An 8,052-nucleotide genomic window follows, 5' to 3' on the forward strand; every position below is an offset into this window, starting at 1 on the left:
ATGAATGCGATGTGACTAAAATTTTCTGTTCTCTGGACTTCTTGTGAGCTTTTGAATCATTATTACTGTGGTCCCTTGCTGTGTGTGGCCAATGACAGTCAGTTGCTCTTTAATGGTCTGGATAGGATTCTCGGTTCTCCTTCAGATGTGTCTGAAAAACCCCTAGGTTCCAGAGTTCATTTATTATAAAGTTTCAAATTAGGTGTTTGTAAGAAGTTTAACAATCATCTAGAGTTTCTACTCTGTCAATTTCTACATGACAGAGTACATAGTTTTTAAAGAAGTATTTCAGTTCATAATTAAATTATTTGTATAAAATTGCATAAAATGTCTTTGTATGATTTTTGTATGTGGGTAGGACCTATAATGATGTTTCCTTTTTTCTTTTTAACAGTGTAAGTTGCTCTTTTTCCCCTTTGAATGCTCTACCCAGGAAGTGGTTAAAATATACATTTGATTGATACATTATATATAATTTATGGTCTCCCTTCCCTCCATTGTATCCTTTCACTTTCTAGGACCTTCTTTTACTTTTCTATCTTCTTGTGTAAGTGTGTATCTGTGTGTACATGAATATGGCCTGCAAAGGTGGATTTGAGCTGCGAGATGTTTGTGTTGTGAAGAAGGATCTACAAGGGCTACCCCGGCTGTGGTGGTTTGAATGAGTTCCCTGTGGTCTCCAGCGGGTGGCACTGTGGGAGAGATTTAGAAAGTGCAGCCTTGTTGGGAGAAGTGTATCACTGGAGCCTGGCAGCTGGTTTGAGACTTTTAAACACCAATCCATTTTTCAATCCATTTTGCTTTCTCTGCTTCCTGCTTACCATTCAAGATGTGAGTTATCAGCTTCCTGTTGCCTGGAGACCTGCTGTCTCCACTCCACCACCCTGGATTTTAACCTTCTAGAACCCCAAACCTAAATAAGCCTCTCCTTCTGTAAATTACCATCGTCATCGTGTTTTATCATAGCAACAGAAAGGTAACTCATACAGTGTTCTCAGGTACTGAGCCATCTCTCTAACCCCTACCTTCAACTGTTTCAGTTAAGTTTACTGGAGAGATGGCTCAGTGGTTAAGAGCTCTCACTGCTTTTCCAGAGGTCCTGAGTTCAATTCCCAGCAACCACATGGTGGCTCACAACTATCTGTAATGGGATCCGATGCCCTCTTCTGGTGTGCATGAAGACAGCCACTGCTAATCATTCATGCACATTAAATAAGTAAATATTTTTTTTAAAGTTTACCAGAAGGAGACTGAAGGATCAGCAGGTAAAAGTGGATAAAAGCACTTGCCACCATCCTTGAGGATTTGACTTCAACCCCTGGATCACAGGGAAAGAGAAAACCGACTCCAATGAGTTGTCCAATTACTTCCAAAGTGACTATGACATATTCTCTCATATATCATATATCATATATCATATATCATATATCATATATCATATATCATATATCATATATCATATATCATATATCATATATCATATATCATCATATATCACATATTATATATACACACACACATATATATCACTATATTGTAGTATATATGTGTACATATATGTATATGTATATACACACACACACACACACATATATATCACTATATTGTAATATATATGTGTATGTATATGTATAGGTATACACACACACACACACACACACATATATATATATATACTATATTGGTAAGGAGAATACTCTATGAGAAACTATAAAACAAAGAACAAGAGCATATTAACTGGACAAACATGAGAAAATTTATATTAGCAACAAGGTCATAAAAATTGTAACCTTTTGGGGGGTTTATGGTTAAATGTGTTGACTCAGTCTAGAAAAAAGAATAAAAATCCTGCCAATCCTGGCACCTAAACTGTAGTACCATGACGCCATATTTGATTATGTAAGTTCAACTCTTAGAAATCCTAGTGATCCCCAGACGCGTGCACTTCCAAGCTGTCTCAGCCACCAGCCCAAGCAGATGCAGGCTATCAAAGGCATTTCAAAGCTGGAGGGTGTGAACAGTATTAACAGTGTGTGCCAAAGAGCACCAAGTGAGATTAACCCAAGGGGCAGACTGGAAAGGGTATTCAGGTTTTATGGAGCTCCTGCTGCATGCAAGGGTTCCTGGAACAACCGAGTGACAGGAAAGAAGGATTGCTAGAAACTTCTAACATGTGCTTGCTTCTGTAGAGTTCAAACTCGATGGAGACTTCACAGATGGCTGGCTGAGGAACAGTGATGCGCAGGTCCGGAATGCTCGGTGAGAAGCCGGAAAGACCTTGAGCTCTGAAGCTATGAGGTTCCCTCACTGCATTGATCTGAGCCCTCGGTGTGGCTCCCCAGACAGTCCGGGCAACCCTGCTTTTAATTCTCTGGAGACAATCTGTTATTAAATTGATCTGTGTATTTATGTCCTGTTACTTACTATTCACAAAGGCTGCCAACTTTTAGACAGTCTTGGTGTAAATGTTTGTTCCCAAACCTTTGCTGATAGATGTGTTTTATGTAACAATTATAGAGCTCATTAACACGAGGGACCGAAACTCTCAAGGAAACCGCGCAGATTTATAAGCGCGTGCAGTGCCCACACCAGAGGCACCAGCAATAATAAATCCAAAGTCAAAGGAACATTCTCGAACTTACCATTAGCAGATTTATCTACTCCAAAGCCTGTTTCGTGGTATGGAATCATACAATATATTACGTTTAAAAGGTAAAACACAAACCGACTCTTTGGTAATGGCCTCTTGTCATGTTCGAGAGTCTCACTGTTGTAGAAGAGAGAAATTCTGCCTTAATGCACCTTATTGCAGAAGTCGCCTGAATAACGCTTTGTTTTTCATTAGGAGTTGGAAACTCAAATGATCAATGTTCAATAACAGTAAAATGAATCCAGCATTCTACTTTCACAAAATATTAATAATGACGGTGATGATGAGGAGGAGGAGGATGACGATGACGATGATGATACATACCCAATTTGGAGACCCGTCGCTGTTCAGGATGGTACTTAGAGGCCAAATATCTCTTGGCTGCAACCTCAGATATAATTAGTATCTCCAGAAGCCTCCCCGCCCCCACCCCCCAAGAAAAAAGTTGGCCGACCAAAAGGGTGGCATCCATCTCCTCGTTAAAACATCAGGCTGACAAAGTCCATGTGCCCTTCTGCTTCAGAAAGTCGCACCTCTTTTAAACACTGGCATTCTTATCATTGTGTGCTCCGTCCTGGCCACAGGCTGACAGGGGCTGCGGGGTATCTTTACCCCATCTGGTGATAAGTGAGCCCCTGCTAGGATTCCCGTGCAGGCTACCTCTGGAGAAAGCATGCTGATAGGGCATGTTTTGAATTGTTTAGAAACCGCTGCTCTTGGCTTGTTGTTGGGGGGTTGTCATTCCACCTTTGCCTTGGTGTTTGAAAGTCAGTCAAAAGCTACTGATCTTCCCTAAAGAGGTGATCAGGGCACAAAAGTGTCAGGAGAGAATAGGCACATACTGTAAATCCACTCCATGTCCCTTCTCGCAGGGCTAAGCCGTGACCTTAAAATTAGAGTCAACTATAAGAGGGGCTTCGAGTCACTATTTTCACATCAGTCTTTGTAAACTTATAAATTAGCTTAGAAGTGGAAACAAAAAAAAAAAATGCAGTTGCTTCTTAAACATGCAGCTGTGGTTGTCTGACTATTCTAGATGAACAGATTTGCTTTTCCTGTACCTTTGTAGTATTGTTTTTAACTCATGTTAATTCTGCAAGGCAAACAGGAGGAACATCTGAATCTCCATTTCCCCCCAAGTAGATACTGTTAGTGTTTTGGTATGGGTTTTTTTGGGTTTTTTTTTTTTTTTTAATTCTTTCTATTAGTCTAAAGCTCATTCAATTTCGCATTTAATGTTTTATTAAATTAACTTCATATAATGCTCTGTGTGACCTAGTATGGTGAGGTATAAATTATGAGCAAACATGGTTTTGGAAACATGAGAGACTTCTAAGCATCATCTTCCCTGCAATCACAACATTGCTCAAAAGGAATAGAATTTTTTTTTTCAAAGCTTGCAAACAGCACGAACTTACAACAGTAGTTTTAAGTATAGGACCAAAATGTCGAACCTGAGAAGATAGCAAGGAGAAAAGAGATCCCAGCCTTACTGGGAAAGGATGGGAAGACTCCCTCACCCCTCTGCTGTGCAACAATGATGCTCACCAGCTGGGTAGTCAAGGTCCTGGCCTGTGTGCACAGAGCCCTCCCTGGCTGCCACCCAGAGGACCAGAGGGAAGTGTCAGAGGTCTGGCCTGCAACCTCTACTCTGCTCTTAGTCTCTTGTCTTAAGTGTATCAGTGTAGTAAGGGCTTCGGCCTGGCCTGCCTTTTGGTTAACAGATAAGAAAGCCACAGTGAAATTAAATAACCCCATGCAGGCCTGGCTCTGTTTCAGACAAGGGTCTGTAGGAAAACATCCTCCTCACCTCCCCCGGTGGTTCTGTCACCTCGAATTGCCTTCTAAGGCTGCAAAGCAGTGGGGACCAAAGTTAGCCTGTGTTAAAACATGAGCACATAGGATAGGTTTGACCAGAGGTTTGTCCTGACCCCTCTCTATCTGGGATGCACACACCCATTGGAATGACTCTGAAAAGTCTCTAAAGTTTTCCACCCTTGAGGACAGGAAATGACGGGGATTGGGGAAAGGAGAGGAATTTTAGACCCTGATGGTTTAGAAGGGCTTTATAAAGATATTTTCTTATGATTTTTTTAAAACTGCAGTTTAAAAATCACAAGGCTATTAGTCCATCACCAAGAAGTTACTAAAATTTTTTGTCTTCCAGAGCCAGAGAGATGGCTCAGTGGCTAAAGGCACTTGCCACCAAACACGATGACCTGAATTCAACCTTTGGAATACACACACACACACACACACACACACACTCAATAAATACATAAACATATAAATTAACATAAATAAGTTCCTCTCTTTAATGACAGGTATTAAATAAGTTGGTTTTTTTTCTCATTATTTCACACTGAGTAAAGTAACAAGAAACAATGACTCACAACAATAGTTGCATTTGCCTATTGAGAAGATGGGAACTGACCATTCGATCACTTCCTCCCTGCTACTGTATCAAAACACCTGAAACTGGGCAATGTGTATGTGACATGTGTTTATTTCTCACAGTTCTGGAGGCTGGGCACTAACAGGCTTGCACCTCTGGCTACGTGGCACAGAGGGCAAAGAGCAGCAACTGTCTTAGCACTTGCCTGAGGTCAGTGGCCCCATCCAACAGTCAGGACTCCACCTCTTCATACTCTAGTGACCAGCAGTCGGTACATGAAGTTGGGGGATATTTTCTGATTGCTGACTGATATAAGAGGGGTCCCGATCAGTGTGGGAAGTCCCATCTCTGGGCAGATGGTCATGGGCGTATAAGAAAGATAAATGTGATCCTGAGGGCAAGTCAGGAAGCAGCACCCCTTCATGTTCTGCTTCAGTTCCTGCCTTGAGTTCCTGCCTTTGGTTCCCTGAGATCATAGACTGTAATTTGTAGGCCGAATAAACCCTTTCCATTTGGTAGGAGTCTTATCAGAACAAAAAATAATTAGGAGAGCCATGATATGGCACATGAGTGTAGCAAGAAAAAAATATCTGAGATGTATGAAGCCTCGGTACAAAGATTAAGGGATGGAGAGAAAGAGATGAGGGAGATAATTGGTTGGCAAGCTGTAGGTTAAGAACAAACACAGCTCACATTCTTCAGTGTTCCCTGAGACCTTATCTCAAATCATCTAGGTGCCTTTGCATTCTGATTCCAACTCTAAGCATTCCAGAAGTAAGGCTACTTTTCCCTAAAGCCTACTTTTTGGCCCATAGCTTTCACTGACTCTTTAGCCTCAGACTCTTATTGCTGGTCTTGATAGCTAAAAAAATATCTTTTTGGAGTGGGGCGAAGGGAGAGGGAGAGGGAGAAAAAGGGAGAGAAAGGGAAGAGGGAAGGGGAGATGAGTTTATGAAGACTCTGCTCATGTGACTGACTATGGTGGTTGAGACCCTTGATTTACCCTTTATCTGCTGGAGCAAAATCTAGTTGGTACTATATAATTAAAGGAGGGCATTTGCTATAAATCCTAAATCTAGTCCAAGAGCTGGAGACTTTAGAATGAAATGTCCTGAGGTTAGCAGTGAGGCAGGAAAAAAAGAGGTAAATTCTACATTTTAATCTACTCAGGCCCTCAACAGATTAGATGGACTCTCAGTACTGCTTGTATCTGGAGACCCCTCACCTATACACCCATGGCCTATTACACACACACACACACACACACACACACACACACACACACACACACATACACACACACCTCAAAGTCATGTAGCTAATAAGTGGAGGACATTTGCACCTAGAAGCTTGGCCTGCGTCTGTAGTCTGTGTCTATACTGCATGGCCACCCAGAGCCATCCACAGTGACTCCTGCTGTGACTCTGCCTGCTGCACTGGCCCCTGTCACCTGTGCTAGAGCATCCTTTCTCCATCACATTGAAGCCCTCTTCTGTCCAGGCTCCGAATGTCCATCTCTGTAGCTGGGGCTCAGCGTGCCTCACGAGTGATGTGAGACTCTGCTTCCCCTTTCAGATGTAGCACATATTAAAAATGGCTCCTGCAACATCCTCTTTAGCTCACTTTCACTTTTCCTTCCTGTGCTCCAAATGCTGGAGCACGGCATTCTTGCACCATGCCTCCACATGTAGCCAGGCTGCCACCAAGAAGTCACGTTGCTAGAGAATGGTACTCTGCAGAGAGAGACCCAGAAACTGTTAAGTGTAGTCAGTGACTGACACACCTGGATCTGTGGGACAGCTAGAGATTTTGGGGCCTCAAATCTAATTCTCTGGCCTTCCCAGAAATTCTACAAGACATGTAACTCTTTCTAATGAACGTTTCTCTGCGTAAGCTAGCTGATGTGGATTCTGTTACCTGTGAGGAGTCCTTTGGACTGGATAGATGGCTCGGTGGTTAAGAGCACTGGCTGCTCTTCCAGAAGTCCCAAGTCAGTTCCCAGCAATAGTGGCTCACAACCATCTGTAACAGGATCTGATGCCCTCTTCTGTCATGCATGTAAATGGAACACTCATGCACATAGAATGCACAAACAGATAAACCCTTTTTAAGAAAGGAACTCTTGGGCTGGAGAGCTGCCTCAGAGGCCGAGAGCACTGGCTGCTCTTCCAGAGGTCCTGAGTTCAAATCCAGCAACTACATGGAAGCTCACAGCCATCTGTAATGGGGTCTGATGTCCTCGTTGGGTGTGTCTGAGGACAGCTACAGTGTATTCATATAAATAAAATAAACAAGTCTTTAAAAAATTTTTTTTAAAGAAAGGAATTCTTACTAATACAGAATGGTCTTGAAGGTCTTTCTTTAATCAAATCACACCAAATACTATAGTTCAGTTTTTATTGAGCAGCTGTGGAGTGCTTCCTTTTGTCTTCCTTTGAGGGTTTACACCTTCAGTTCCAGAGTGAGAGAGAAAAAAAAAAGCACGCTTTGTGCTAGAATTCAAAGAGCCTGGGTCACAGAGCAAATGGATGTGACAGGCTGACCTGGCAGAGACCAGCAGAGTGCTCAACTCAAGATCAGGTCAAGCTGCTTGGAGAAGTGAAGCCAGGACACCAGGTGGGAATCAAGTTTTGTGAACATTTGGCCAAGACAGAAACGTTTCCTGAGGATGTTTGACCTGCGCTTCCAGCTTCACTGTCTCAGCACAGCAACACTGAGGATATGCTTAGCACCTGCCTTTCACTGCTCCCGGTGCACTGAGGCACTAAGGAAGTGCTGTCTCCTGAGCAGGCATCAGAAAATAGGACTTTTAAGGTAATAATTCTTTGGGCCTCTCCACTTGAGATTTTTCTCCTCTTCAGCTTTTTTGGTTAAAGGAGATTCCGTTTACATTTATCTTTATGTTCACATAAATAAAACGTTTCTATAAGTTATTTATGTGTCATCTATGATAGTCTATTTTTTTTCTGGGTAGCATTCTTGTGTTAAAACACTCACACACCAGTTG

Source organism: Micromys minutus (assembly GCF_963924665.1).
Source record: "Micromys minutus genome assembly, chromosome: 8".
Classification (NCBI taxonomy): domain Eukaryota; kingdom Metazoa; phylum Chordata; class Mammalia; order Rodentia; family Muridae; genus Micromys; species Micromys minutus.